Consider the following 16,649-nt stretch of genomic DNA (forward strand, 5'->3'; position numbering starts at 1 on the left):
GTGTGTTAGTATAACCTTTGATTATTTTCGCACTTTTGCACTTGTTTAAGAGATTATCTTAGTTATTGTAGTAGGCCCCTCTTTTGAAGGCGACGTTACCCTCAACCCAGTAGTTTGAGTCAGCAAGGATACAATCCTAAAGGGTCGGATTATTGAAAGATAATTAACTAAAGTTATTAATACAAATTATGGTAGGCCCCTCTTTTGGAGGTGACGTTACCCTCGACTAAGTAGTCTGAGTCAGCAGGGATACAGTCCTAAATAGTCGGGTTATAGTATTAATAGTAGTTAACTTATGAGGGGATCAAAGAGTTTGGACCCCCGCTATCCAATACCTTTGGGTATTGAAGGAGGTCCAACTAAATTTGACCCAGGTCCCTTGCAGGACCTCTAAACGCTGAACAAGGGCAAGACCCTTACCAAACCGTTTCCTTAACCCCCGACCAGGTAGCCAACATACCTCCATATAGACCGTGGAGATATGAATGGTGAAAATCTTTTATTTTATATAGACAGTAAAATAATGCCAAGACACCACAGACAAACGATAAGGAAGAATCACCTTCAACATAAGAAACTAGTTATTAAAGTCATTAATACAAAACCAATTAAGAAGTGCAAAAGATTAAAAATAAAAAGTATTATACTAAACACTTGTCTTCACCAAGTGATGTAAGAGACTTAGGCAAACATGGCCTTTGATTGTCAAGAACTCTTACGATCAATCTTGGATCCCGAGACGAATCACACACTCTATGATGGACAATGGATGATGGTGGTGGATGATGGTGTTATGGTGGTGGTGGGTGGTGGGTGAAGTGTGAGAGAGGTGGTGTGCCAAGGGATGAGTTGCAAGAGCTCCAAACACTCCTATTTATAGGCTGAACAGAAGCTCGGGCACGGCCCCGTGTCCGCTAAGCACGGCCCCGTGTCCATCTGACTCTCTCTCCTCATTAATTGTAATTCACAATTACAATAAATGCGCCTACAGAAAGTTGACCACGGCCCTGTGTCCGCTGAGCACGGCCCCGTGGTGGGCGATGGAAGCTTCTACAGGTTTGTCTTTTGTGCCAAGGCTGACCATGACCCCGTGTTCGCTGGGCACGCCCCGTGTTGAGCTAGACACGCCCCGTGTTGAGCTGGACACGCCCCGTGTTGAGCTGGCCACAGCCCCATGCTCAGCTTTCTTCTTGTTTTTGCTTTGGGAGATGCTGTCGAGGAGTCGGGCATGCCACGTTTCTTCCTTTTCTTTGTATTTATGTTGGATTTGGCTGCATTTTTCCTTCTTTTGTTCGTTTAAGCTCTTTCAACCCTGAAAATACAAAAGGAAGACAAAAGCACACTTTTTCCAACATTAGTACTTAAAAAGAGTTAGTTTTATGCCACATTTGATGTAATTTATCTGTTGCATTTTACACACATCAAAGACCTGCCAGTTGTTCGTGAATTTTTCCGATGTGTTTCCTGAGGAACTTCCTGGTCTACCTCCTCACCGTCAAGTGGAATTTCAGATTGATCTTACACCAGGAGGTGCCCCAATTGCTCGTGCTCCTTATTGTCTTGCACCTGGGGAGTTGCAAGAGTTATCTAATCAGCTTCAAGAACTCTTGGATAGAGGTTTTATCCGACCCAGTTCTTCGCCTTGGGGAGCCCCAGTTCTGTTTGTAAAGAAGAAAGACGGGTCCTTTCGTATGTGTATTGATTATCGGGAACTCAACAAGGTGACTGTCAAGAACCGCTATCCCTTACCACGCATCGACGATCTGTTTGACCAGTTGCAAGGGTCAAGTTTTTACTCGAAGATCGATTTAAGATCAGGCTATCATCAGATGAAAGTCCGAGAGGAGGATGTCCCAAAAACAGCTTTTCGAACGCGGTATGGACATTATGAGTTTCTGGTTATGCCGTTTGGGTTGACGAACGCACCAGCGGTCTTCATGGATCTCATGAACCGTGTGTGCAAACCTTATCTTGACAATTTCGTTATCGTGTTTATCGACGACATTCTGATCTACTCAAAAAGCAAGGAGGATCACGAGCGACACCTGCGTCTTATCTTGGAGCTTCTGAGGAAAGAGCAGCTTTACACGAAATTCTCTAAGTGTGACTTTTGGATTCGAGAGGTACACTTCCTTGGCCACATTGTGAATGAATCGGGGATACACGTGGATCCTGCAAAGATTGATGCTATCAGAAATTGGGCGGCACCGAAGAATCCGTCGGAGGTGCGACAGTTTCTTGGTCTCGCTGGGTAATATCGCTGATTTATCAAAGACTTCTCAAAGATCGCTCAACCTCTCACCGCATTAACACAGAAGGGCTTTGTGTATTCTTGGGGAACGAAACAAGAAGTTGCTTTCAAGTTGTTGAAACAAAAACTATCCAGTGCACCGATTTTGTCCTTACCTGAGGGTACCGAAGATTTTGTGGTATATTGTGATGCTTCTATTCAAGGTCTCGGTTGTGTGCTAATGCAATGCGAAAAGGTGATAGCTTACGCTTCTTGGCAGTTGAAGGTTCACGAGAAGAATTACACGACTCACGACTTGGAGTTGGGGGTCGTGGTCTTTGCGCTCAAAATCTGGAGGCACTACTTGTACGGTAATAAATGCACTATTTATACCGACCACAAGAGCCTTCAACATATCTTTGATTAGAAGGAATTAAATATGCGATAACGTCGCTGGGTAGAACTCTTAAACGGTTACGACTGTGCAATCAAGTATCATCCAGGAAAGGCTAACGTAGTAGCTGATGCCCTTAGTCGAAAGGAAACGAAACCCAAACGTGTTCGCGCCTTGCAGCTCACCGTCCATTCTAACCTACCTAACCAGATCCGTTCTGCACAAACTGAAGCGTTGAAAGAGGAAAACATTGAAGCAGAGTACTTGAGGGGCATGGAAAAATGACTTGTAGAGAGATCTGATGGTATTCTCTATTTCATGGAACGAATATGGATTCCTTTATTTGGAAATCTTAGGGAACTTGTAATGGACGAAGCGCACAAGTCTCGATACTCTGTTCATCCGGGTTCGGATAAGATGTATCAGGATCTCAAAGTTTTGTACTGGTGGCCGAAGATGAAGGCTCACATCGCGACTTATGTGAGTAAGTGTCTGACTTGTGCTAAAGTTAAAGTGGAATATCAGAAACCCTCCGACCTGCTTCAGCAACCCAAAATACCCATGTGGAAATGGGAGCAAATTGCAATGGATTTCATCACAGGTTTGCCAAGAACTCTAAACGGAAACGATACCATCTGGGTGATCGTTGATCGTCTCACGAAGTCAGCGCACTTTCTAGCAATCAAGGAAACGGATAAGTTCTCACAACTTGCAGCTGTTTATCTGAAGGAAGTGGTTTCTAGGCACGGGGTGCGGACCTCTATTATCTCTGATCGTGACGCGCGTTTTATTTCGGATTTGTGGCAGTCGATGCACAAATCGTTCGGTTCGCGTCTCGACATGACACTTGAAGACATGCTGTGAGTGTAACACCCCGTGTTTTCGAATGTCAAAGTCAAAGTCCAAGTCAACTTTGACTTCTTTGACTGTAATTAGTCTATTTTATGTTTATTTGTATTATGTGGAGTAAGTGCTGTTAATCAGAATTAATTGAAGTAATCGAATGATTAATCGACGCAAACCGATTTACGACTGTGAATAGTAGGAAGTAACAATGCGATAAAGTTAACTAATCAGTAATCAAACCGAGCTAACCATCATCGAACTCGAATCTCGAATTACGCGAACTTTGGTTGTTGTTATACGTGTGTGTGTGCCTTATGTGTTACTTGTGCGTGTTTACTTTATGTTTTGTGTGATAACCAATCGAATCAATCGGAACTCGAAACCCAAATCGAATGCAACCGAAATCAAATTATGACGAATGGTAACGTAAGAATAGGGTGAAGTATAGATGATTGTATGTTTGATATAGTAGTTGGGACTGAAAGTAATTTGAATAGGAAACTCTACCGTACTCGTATCGTCTTCGATCGAAATCGAAATATCGAAAATCGTCGCACCGAACACTCGAACCAGGCTGTTGATCGATCAGGCTGTCAGCCGATCGAACAGCCCAGCCGAACGGACGGACTGTCCGATCGAGCAGGTTGTCCGATCGGGATGCTTGGCCGATCGGCCAGCCCTTTCCTCTTTTGGAGCCTATAAATAGGGCTGTCATTGTCATTCTTTCCACTTTTGGAAACTTTCTGACCGACCAGCTCGTGCTCCCCTCCTTTTCTCAGATTTCTTCCAATTTCGGTAAGTTTTCATCCTAAATCTTGTACTTTCTTGATCAAAACATGCTCCTACACCTTTCTATCTTTCAAATCTTGATTTCTAACCGTGAAATCATCAAGATCTAAGCATTCTAGGATGATGTCACCATGGTGTTCTTCAAGAACATCATGCTTTGGCCTTAATCTACCATGAATAGCTCAGATCTAACCGATTTCCACATAAATAAGCTAAGATCCGTGAAAGATCTAAACATTTACATGATGTAAAGGATTGAAAGGAAGATTTCCAACTTTCTTTCAACTCTTTTACATTCATTACCTTCAAACCGGTAGAAACGGAGCTTGAGCCAACTCACTAATCATTCTAGTGGGTGTGGGGTTCAAGATTCGGGTTCTATCTACGAGGTTCACCGACTTCGGGTTAAACGTTGAACCGCCGTTCCGAACAGATTCACCGACCGGACTTGGGTGATTCCTGTCTAAGCAGGGGAAACAAGTAAGAACGAAAGTTCCATGGTTTAGCTCGTTGTCAAACTACCTCAATATAACGTCAAATAATCAGAACAGCCGAGTGTTAGATGAACAGGCCGACCAGGTCAGGATGCTGACCGAACGGTTAGGCTGTTCGAACGAACAACCCAACCGATCGGACATGTCAGCCGATCGACCAGGTCAGCCGATCGGCTAGCATATGGCCCCATATTTTGACAATTTCATGAAGTATAGTATTGAAACGAGGTGATGTTCGATCGAACAAGCCGTTTGATAACATTACTAATCGGATCATGAGATACTATGCTTCAGCCCTTAATCGATTTTCAACTCGTTTGACGTATTGGAATGCCACCCGATCGAGCATGCTGTTCGATCGAGTATGCTGTTCGATCGAGTGACATCCTGCTGAGGACTACTACTGAAGTTCCTAACCGATCGGTTAAGCCGGCCAATCGAACAGACCGTTTGATCGATCGACCTGAAAGGTAAGAACACTTCACTGTTCTCAAATACTACAACGAAAACTTCAAAGGGTCAAACCATCATACACAAACACATCCTACTCAAAGGAAGAAACAATCCACTCGAACAGTCCAGCCGATCGAGCCTACCGGCCGATCGAACAGACTGTCCGAACGGATCTTCTAGCCGAACGAGCAACCCGTTCGTCGAACCTGCTGTTTGATTGACCAGGCTGTGCGACCCGCTTACACTTGTTTCCATTCTTCGTGTATTCATCGTTATGCTATCGAATTGTTCAGGCTAACCCTACTCTCAAGCGCTCCCTACAATCCATCAATCAATCGCTGTGAGTATACTCGATCCCTTTTTGCTTTTAGCACTTTTGGGTGTTCATACGTTACTTATATCAAAACACATTTGATCACACTACTCAAGTTATTTGAACGCTAACCAATATGCATGTATTACGTGACTAAATGAATGCTTGTTGATTGTGTTTACACGTGGAATGCTGTCTACCTGCCTTAACGACGTAGTACTATAGTTTTGACTCAGCACCCGTTCACACGGGGGTTGTTAAGGACAATTACTTGCATGGATTACGGTGGTAATCATGTATTGCGAACTGTCTCGGACAGTCAACCCGCAGTCATTGGTATCGATAGGTCCATGTCGATAATTAACGTGTTGGTTATGCGTAAACAATTCGAAATCTATATGCTATTATCAAACTTGTATGCTCACCTTTACATTATATGTATTGGCTTTATTTTAACGTATGTGACAGGTGTCTAAGATGTTTGCTTGCTAGGAAAGCGAGGCTAGAATAAAGCTCTAGAGGCCCCCAACAAATAGTTGTCTGTCAGGAAAAAGCTGCTCTTCTGTAGATCTTGTCAGGCTGGGTCTTTAGGAGCATTTGAACAATATTTATTTGTTTTATTTAAATCTGGGTTGTCGGAACAGAATACTTGACTGGTTGTTATCTGTAATAATTTGTTTGTTATTTGGGACATGGTATGGGACGTGTTATTTAAACTGGATAGTGATAATAATTGTTATGGAAACTCCTGGACAATCCGTTTCACTCTGTGCCATGCCCCAATGATTCCGCCATCGGTTGGGGTGTGACAGTGAGCGTGCGTGATTGATTTTGGCAAGGGTTGGGAGAAACACTTGCCTTTGATAGAGTTTTCTTATAACAATATTTACCATACGAATATCCAGGCAACTCCATTCGAAGCATTGTACAGACGGAAATTCCGTTCAGCTCTCTGTTGGGTTGAGGTGGGTGACAGCCAGATCACAGGCCCGGAACTTGTGCTTGAAACTTCAGAAAAGATTGTTCAAATCAGGAATCGTATGGCAGCAGCGCGCGACCGACAGAAAAGCTGCGCTGACAAGCATAGGAAACCCTTGGAGTTCGCTGTAGGCGATCGCGTCATGTTGAAAGTTTCACCCTAGAAGGGTGTGGTGCGGTTTGGGAAACGCGGCAAGCTTAATCCGCGTTATGTAGGGCCATTCAAAATTCTGGAGTGAATCGGTAAAGTGGCCTACAAGCTAGATTTACCTGCTGAGTTGGGTAATGTTCATGATGTCTTCCACGTGTCGCAACTAAATAAGTGTTTGTCTGATGAGACACTTGTGGTACCGTTTTAGGAGTTGAAAATCGACGACAAATTGCAGTTTGTCGAAGAACCTATTGAAATTATGGATCGAGAAGTCAAGGTCCTTAAGCATAGTCGAATCCCGATCGTGAGGGTTCGTTGGAACTCAAGACGTGGACCAGAGTTCACGTGTGTAACACCTCGAAATTTTGTGTCCAGTAATGTGTTAACACGTGTCATGAGTTTACACGTGGCATTAGATATTAAATAAAGGACTAAAGTTGACAAACCTTGAAAGTATGTAAATTCGAGGGTTATAAATGTCAACAAAGGGTAAATATACTGTATAGTAACCCTAAATGATGCTCGTACCTTCAAACGAATAAATCATGGATCGTACGGAAGCGAAACACGGAAGAAAGTGAGAGATTACAAGCTGCAGGGGTTAACTGTGTCAACATGTTTAATTATACCTCTGAGTGACCCTTTGACGAACCCGAGGCTTTGTAACAGTAAAATACGCTCACTAGAATGTACTATATAAATTTCGCGAAGTTCCGTTTTAAAACGAGAAAGTTATGATCAAATTCGTATACGAGGGGTTAAAAGCGTCAACAATGAAAGTTAAGACTTTTCGGACAGCAATTAAACTAACCGGGGACTTAACAATGCGGGTAAAAGGCACGAGGCCCTTAATTGTAATTAACCGAGGGCCAAATCGCCAAGTTACCCCTTCGAACCCGAAAGGTCAGGTTATTAATTACCAAAGATTCGGTTAATCATTGCAAAAGATTTAAAAATCTTTGAAAACAGGCCCCAGGCGGCCCGCCTGAGGGAAACATATAAGTTGATGCGGGCCGCGAGCCTCCTGCATATACGCGTGCTGACATGAAGATTCAGGCGGCCCGCGTACAAGGTGCCTGATCTCTCATGCGGGCCGCGTGGCAGACACAGATGCAGAAACTTTGGACAGACTTGTTGTTTGAAGTTGTGAACGATCAAAAGGGCAATAAATGAAGCATGGGCGCCCTCTACTTGCCTCCTAGCACCCAGGGCCACCTGCTGGACATCCATGATGCTTTGTAGGATGAGTTGTGATGATCCTAAGCCTCATTTTTCACTATAAAAGCCAATGCATTGTGCATAAGTGAAACACACCTCAAAACTTACCTTCTGATCATTCTTGGAGCTCCCAAGCTTTCCTCTATCATTCTCAGTCGTGCACAAAGCTTCTGTAAGTTGCCTAACCCTTTGTGGTTTCATTTTTCCATAGTTTTAGCCCAAAAGTCAATCCGTCGTAATTAACGATTGACTTTGCGATAAATCACGAATAGTCCAGTGGTTTGTCGAATCAAAGATAGTTATATGATGGTAACCATGTGGGCATTAAACCCCTAAAAGGGCACCCTCTGATTCCCACTCTAACTAGTTCAAATGTCGAATCAAACGTGCTTAGAAAAAGTCAATAGAAATGTCATTTTGCGATTTCTTGCATAATCTGTAATGTAGATGATATGTAACCTGTTTGAACACTCATAAAACATGATAATAAATAAATAAACTAGTCTAAGCTTGTTTGATCCGACCATTTTCTGTTTAGACCCGGTTCGGAGCCGAAAGTCGCAAAAGTTTGACTTTTGCATTGACTTCAGTTCTGACCCGTTAAAATTTGATTTAGATATGCCTTAGGACTCTCTTAGGACCAGGTTACATGATGGTATAACCCTCTGTGACCGGTTCGTTGTTTGTCCGAGTCTTTTACACATTTCCGTTAAATGCTTAAAAGTTGACCGTAACGCCCTTTTTAATTTAAAACGAGAATTTCGGACACGTGAAAGGATCATAACATTGGTTACTGATTTCTAAGCATGTCCCTAAAATTTCATGTCAATCCGAGGTCCAGAATAGGAGTTATGCTAAATAGCGCAAATTGCGAAACTTTAGTAATTAAATAGCGCAATTAGCATAACGCCTATCTAAACCCGGATTTAGACACCAAACCTTTTACTCACTGTTGTAAAATAATATTTTGGGATTTTTAAAGATTTTTAATTATTTTTAACCTGCTCATAACCTGCGGTTATGGCAACGGTTCGGTAAATACCGAATATGCCCTTTTCGGCCATAACTTGAGTTCTACAAGGTCTCGATTCCAGTTGCTAGTGATTTTAATTAATAAATAAAGTATTTTAGACTATATAAACTGTTCGGGAAACTCAGATTTCCTGTAGAACTCTAAAACCTCCTTTATAATCTTTAAAAAGACCAAAATACCCCTACGGGGCAAAATATGAACTTAAACTCGTTACGGGCATTACGGAAGGTATCCTACTGATACCACAACCTATTTAAGGCATATTGACTTAGGAAATCAGTGTAGGACTCCTACGGTTACCCGTTGCGCCTTTAGTGCGCACGGTTCGGCTTATGTAACTAGTTTACATAAGTTAGCCGAAACGGGTCAAACCAAATTGTTTGGACCCCAAAATCCAGAGTATGATTATTATACCCATATAAAACAAGTCTTCAAACTTGTTGGGTCAAAATCACACTCCATTCACGGTTTTCGCCTTTCACGCGATTAAACCGTAACTATACTTTGAAACTAACCGGTCTAGGCTACGGCAAATATAAAGACCCGTTAGGATTCTAATAGTTTATTTTAAAACCTTCGTTCCAGAATAGGAGACCAGTAAAAGCTATCTGTGATTTACTCAATTAAGGATTATACTTGCAAAGGTAAATACTTTAACTTATTTTCCGTTATACGGGCTTGGGTTACGGTATCTAAAATACCGCTTGGTCGGGCAATTGACCCCAACTCATTAGTAGTTGGGTATTATCAATGTGACCCGTTTAAAAACTGTTTTGTTGGCTTAAAGCCTTTGGGGGCTTAATGACCGTGTCCCGGATATCCTTGGCAGCATTTATGAATGGCCACGACCTCGACATCCCGGTGTAGGCGTACACCCGGCATTATGTCTATAACTATAAAAGTGTAGCCGTTAGTTACCCGCCACGGTTTTATACTATGTGGTGTGTCTATTAAACTTTAACCCGATACGACTCGGGCGACCAAACGCATAGTAACATGTAATTCTTTACAAGATTTGATTATAAATTATCCCAAGTTATAAAGAGTTTGTGCCTTGAGTATTTAAACCAATTTTATCAAACATTTTACAAAAGTGTCAGTTGAATGTATTTACCAGTGTAAACTGATGTATTTTCCCCAAAAAGACTAAATGCAGGTACTAGGCGTAATTGGCTGGGATTTCTCCTTAGCATCATTAGAAGTCTCGCAAGCTTAAGATGCCTGAAGTCTGTCGAACAATATTTTTGATATTATTATTTGATCCCCTGTGGATTATTATTTCAACAATGGTGATACATTGATATTACACTTAATGTTGAAATATATTATCTTATTGCTTCCGCTGTGCATTCATATATATTGTGTGGTTTGACTATAATGTTGCCAACTACGTCACGGTAATCCCCCACCGGGCCCACCGGTGAGACACGTGGAAATCGGGGTGTGACAACGTGGGAACGCGAAGATCAGATGAAACACAAGTATCCTCACCTGTTCCCAACTGACCAATCTAATTCGGATGCAACTGGTGAATTTCGGGACGAAATTCCCTTTCAAGTTGCGGATGATGTGGCACCTAGGGAAAATCCACAGTCATCCTGACCTAACACTGTGTTACTTTTGGTTTACTTATCAAATTTCGGGACGAAATTTCTTTCAAGTTGGGGATGATGTGACAACCCGAGCTTTAAAGGTCCTGCTCTACACAATTATTTGTTTCACAACTCTGTTTTGATAAACTGATTAATGTTGCATGTTTGATAAGTGATTAATGTTACATGTTTATTGTATTGATTGTGTGGTTGTATTGTGCACGTTTCATAACTAAGGTTCTTCGTCACAACCTCACCTCGACGAAGATAGTTCTTCGTCAACATCAAACTCGACGAAGTATAGATTCTTCGTCATTGCTATACTTGACGAAGCTTAGGACTTTCGTCATCACCCTACACGATGAAGAAGGTCCTTCATCAAGACCCTCGGCCCAGGTCCACTTGAGGCCCATACCTTTCAGATTATATAACCTCTCATAATCATAACCCTAAACACAAAACCCTACAGTTCTCTCTCTGTTAGACGGCAACCATTCTCCTTGGTTGGGAGTCCTCAATCGATCCTTCCTTGTGCACAATCATCGTGTGGTTAGTAACACTTTCATGATTTGAATAAACCTCCATGTGATTCCTGTTCATGTGTGCTTGATTTGTTTATTGTGGCAATGCATGATCTAATGCTTAGTTGGTAATTCAATATGAATAATGTTAATTTTTAGGGTTGTATGATAACAAGGTTTTGATGAATGACTTGCAATAAAAGACGGATTAGATTTGGAACAATGAGACTATAAGTAGGGTTAGTCGTTAAAAAAAGGGTTCTGATGTCTTGATACTCAATCTGAGGAATTAGATCATGTATAATAGAGGTTCGATGATCTGTGTACGTTTACATTCATTATGTCGTTTGCTGATTCTGTTCGATGAACTAGTGTTAATAGGAAATTGTTTGACAATTGTATGATGATACGTGAAACAGCCATGATTAGGGTTTGTAGGGAACCATCACTGTCTGTGCATGTGCAGCGACGAAGAATGTAATTCTTCGATGGTTGGCTTCGACGAAACACTAGGGTTCTTCGCCGAAGCCCTTTCTGACGAAGAACAGTTCTTCACCATTGTGGTTTTTCGTCACACCCATGGTTGACGAAGAATGGTAGTTCGCCGAAATGGGTCCTTCGCCGTGGATTAAACAAACAGAACAGTGTGAACAGTGGATGTGTTCACATAACATAGAGTTCGAATAGTATATAATGTGTTTGATGTGAATGTTTGGTTACACGATTTCGTTTGTGCTTGATGACAACACTAGTTGGAAATGAGGAAACTTGTATGTATCAATGTGAATAATCACTTTAACTGTTGAACGCTATTGCGTGGTATGCACGTGGAATGTGAAATAGCATGAAAACTGAGTATTTGCTACATATCATACGGTGTTCTTATGATATATACAAATTATGAAAAGGCGTAGTTGTTTATGAAACTGATAAGTATTATTGACCACGGTAGGGTTGGTTGACTAACTGGAAAGGGGTAACTAAATAAACCAAGCAAATCTAAGGTGAGTTCAGTGCTCTTTTTCCAAGCATGCGTCCCGGGGGAGAGACATCTGGTAAACGTTCCGGGGAGGAATGTCGGGTAATTGGGTTTGACTGGAATGTTAACCCTGGGATGTTGGTTAATACACTCATTTCTATCATTAAGTTCCATCATATACCGATTGGTTGCCGGGGAGGCAACGGGGTTATTAGTTGATAGCGCTATTAGGTTTGGCACCCTCACACCGTACCGAGGAGGACGGTCAAATAATCTGGGGAAGGGCAAATAATCTGGACCCATCTGCGGTAATCGAGTTATTAACAACATCTAATCTCTGAAATGTTTTATATTCATAACTGGTGACTAAAAACGTGTAGCAAACTTTGAACTCACCAGCGTCGTCTGACACACTTGTCTGCATGCTTGCAGGTCGTTAGATTCATGGATGGAACTTGCTATCTGGGAGTGCTGGAGTGGTCATTGGTCGTAGCTCTTGGATACATGCTTATTGGTTTTGCACATTGTTTTGAAACACTTGGATAACTATTTACACTATGCTTCCGCTGAACGTATTTTTTTAGATTGTGTTCTTGGAATTACTTAATGAAATAAATGGAAACTTTTATTTAATACTATGTTATGGTTCAATGTGATTGGTGGCTGGATCTTGGTACGTCACACTTTCCGCGGTATTCCCGCATGTGGCATTTTGGGGTGTGACAGTTTTGATCGGACGATTCATAAGCGTTCTCACCATTCTCAGACTTTCCAACATTTTCTCTAAATCCTTACCCTATATATATATATATATATATATATACACACACACATATATATTGGGGACCACTAAAATGAAAACTACCTTCAGTTGTAAAAACTAAGAGAACCACCTCCACTAAAATAAAAACAACATTTTCTAGCCTTTATATCAAGAACATGGATGGATGAGATTGAAAGTAACTAAAATTAATATTAAATAGATTTTGTCTTATTATATCTTTAATATTTTAATTCAAAAGGTTAGTATAGTAAGATTACTCTATTTTGTCTTTTTGTCTTTATTATTTTTTTATTACTTTTTTGTTTTATTATATTACTTTTTATTTTTTAAAAAGATTTTTTTTATTAAAAGCATTTTTTGAATTCATATTTTTTAAACCAAACGAATTTTTTTACGCGCCGGTTTTTGGCGTCCCCTTTTACCGCGACGTTTTTTTACGTCCCGTTTTTTTTCGCGGCGTTTTTATGCGCCGCATTCACGCCTCTTGTTTTTTACGCGCCGGTTTTTGCCGTCCCGTTTTACCGTGACGTTTTTTTACGTCCCGTATTTTTTCCGCGGCGTTTTTATGCACCGCATTCACGCCTCTTGTTTTTTACGCGCCGTTTTTTCAAAAGTCGTCTTTTACACGTTTTTTAACGCGCCGTTTTTTACACGCCGTTTGTTACATGTTTTTTTACACGTCGTTTTAACGCGCCGTTCTTTCACGTTTTTTAACGCGCCGTTTTTTACACTTTTTACGTTTTACGTTACACTTTTTAAGCTTTTTACGTTTTAAGTTTTACGTTAAACTTTTTACGTAAATATTTTTACGTTTTACGTTAAAATTTTTACGTGTTACGTTTTACGCAAAACTTTTTACGTTTTACGTTTTACGCAAAACTTTTTACGTTTTACGTTAAAATTTTTACGTTTTACGTAAAACTTTTTACGTTTTACGTTTTACGTAAAACTTTTTACGTTTTACGTAAAACTTTTTACGTTTTACGTCAAAACGAACGCACCCATAAAGCGCAAACTCGGTAGGTGTCTCAGATAGATTGTTATCATCATCGACTTGGTGGAAAAAATTAAAAAACCAACAACATCAAAACAATGTGTATCTCAGAAAAAAAAACACGGTTTGGCTCAGATTTTCCGATAATCAGAGGCTGCAAAGTGGGGTTGAACGTTCAAAAACCTACCCTCCACCATCCTTGCCGCACCATCGTCATCAAAATATGTGCTTTTTTTTGCATCATCACTGCCAAGAACGATCGTCAACATCAATTGTCGGCAAAAAAAGTTTCAGTTAGCACAACGGGCACCACCGGCACCAGCGGGCCCCACCGGGCACCGCTGTACACAAATCCAAGAACAAATCCAACAAACATAATCAAAACAAACAAGCTGTACAGGTAAACAATCCAACAGAAACAAAAATCGAACCTTTGGACCCCCACCAGCCACCTGCACCAGCACCGACTACCCAAGAGAGGTAATCAAGCCAACAAAAAATCTAAATTTTTCAAAAATTAAAGACAAGATTCAGAAAAATCAGAAAAATCATGTTATACCTTTTTCAAACATCAAAAACAGAGAGTGAGATACCCACGAAGAAAAGCAAATCGAGTCTTGATTTGGGGGGTTCCGGCGACTCAACAAACACCACAAAAACAGAGAGTGAGATATCCACCACAAACCCCCCCAACTTCATCGGACTTCACGACCATCGCAACCCCCACCTTCACCTTCACCTTCATCATCAAACACCACCACAAACTCTCTCCATTGTCGGACTTCACGCGCCACCACACCCCCACCTTCATCTGCACTAACAAACCTACCCTCCACCTTCATCTGTATCACTGCCGGTCATTCATCAAACATCACCATCCTTCTCAGCTCCGGTCATCTTCTCCGATGGCCATCGTTCACCGCCGACGACCGTCGTTCTCATACCAACCTTCTCAGCTCCGGCGACCACCATCAACCTGTTCTACCAGCTCCGCCTTCACACCACCGTCTTCCACCGCCTTAGCCACCGCCGTTAACCCCACCGCATCACCCCCACCACTGCTGTTTCTTTGTTGTGGGTGTTTGATGAAGAAAAACTTGACATCAGATGGTATTAATCACCACCGATCAAAACATTGATCTTGATTTGGGTGGGTATGAGAGAAGAGAGAGGTTTTGACCTTGTGGTACTTTAGTGGAAGTTGTTTAAATTACGAGTCACCTGAAATCATCATCAGTCATGAGCCATCGTGGTTAAGACCTTGCTTTAAAGACAGATAGATGCACAATAAAACGATGTAAAAATTGCAAAACAAATACCTCTTCAGCAACAAAATATATGAAATAAGGAACCAAAGGATGGAGCCCTGCATCAGTCGCCAAGCTCAATAGCGCTTTGTTGAAAATAACTGAGTTTGATCGACTTACGGTGAGGTCCTTTATCTTTTGAAAGTAAAGCTGCACCATAACCAAAAATCTGCAAGTTACAACACAGGGCGGGATCATGTGTTTTTAACAACAACAATACCTGAAGCTCTATCGAGAGCACATGTTTTGATACTTTTACGTCTAAACAATCATTGGTTGGTTCAAACAAACTATCAAATTCGGGCATTTTTCTCCAAAAATGACAACTACGGATCAATCACCACAACCAGAACAATTAAAATTAAACTTCAGATCTAATATTTACCTTGAAGCAATCAGTTTACGAACATATCACCTCTCTTCAAGTTGTTGTGCCTACAAAAATCATACAAACAGAGAATCCCTATCTTTATCCTTTCTACCTCTTCTCTCATCAAACTCTTCACCGTCCTCCTCCTATCTCCTCAACGCCTCCCCCAACTTTTCCAAATATGCTCTGCTGCTCTCTTCCGCTTCTCAGTGGTGGTCTCATCTTCCTCCGATTCAATTTTGTCATTACGCCGCCACATGTTTGTCGTTGTACACCTCAGAATCACAACTATTAATGTCGTCTTCATCAATTTCAAAGAACATATCTGGTTGTCTGGTATAAATCGCTCGAATTTGTGTATGTTATCTTCGTCACCTGCCTTGTCTCCGGCGTCGACCTTGGGGTTGTGAGGTAATCAGGAAAAATGTAATTTGGGGATTTACGACTTATGAGATGTAGGGGATTTTATGTGTTTTTACTATACTGTCCTTTCTACTCATGTATATTGTGTTCCCTTCTCACTTAAAGCCATTTTAATCTAAGCCCTTAATTTTGGATAATCTATGGATAGAAATTATTCTTAGTGTTCTCATAAAAATCTTTGTTCTCAAGATAACCCTCCCCTATATATATATAAGGTAGGGTTCATATGAAAACCACCTTTATTGCGAGAACCGCGAGAACCAATGTGAACACAAAAAAATAAACCCACTACATCTAAAAAAAACCAAACCCCCAAAGCTAAATGCTAAAAACTAAACCTCCTAAAAACCTAAAAAAAACCCTACCCCCCCCCCCCCAAACCCCCACCCAAACTAAATGCTAAAAACTAAACCACCCAAAAAAACCTAAATAAATCTAAAAAACACACAGATTCTTTTTTTAAGTATTTATATGTAAAAATCGCTACTTTTAGTAGCAAAAAAAAAAATAAAAAAAAATAAAAAAAAACACCTTTTTGGCTACTAAAAGTAGCAATTTTTACATAAAAATATTTAAAAAAAAATTGTGTGTTTTTTAGATTTTTTTTAGGTATTTTTGGTTGTATTCACATTGGTTTTCGCGTTTCTCGCAATAAAGGGTGGTTCCTAACAGATCCTTCTCCTATATATATAACACTAAATATAGCGAGGACCCTTAGAACAAATGAAAAACCCATAAAAACTTTGTAAAAAACATTCAAATTCAACATTTCTTTTTATA

This window comes from Helianthus annuus, chromosome 3, assembly GCF_002127325.2.
Source record: "Helianthus annuus cultivar XRQ/B chromosome 3, HanXRQr2.0-SUNRISE, whole genome shotgun sequence".
Lineage (NCBI taxonomy): Eukaryota > Viridiplantae > Streptophyta > Magnoliopsida > Asterales > Asteraceae > Helianthus > Helianthus annuus.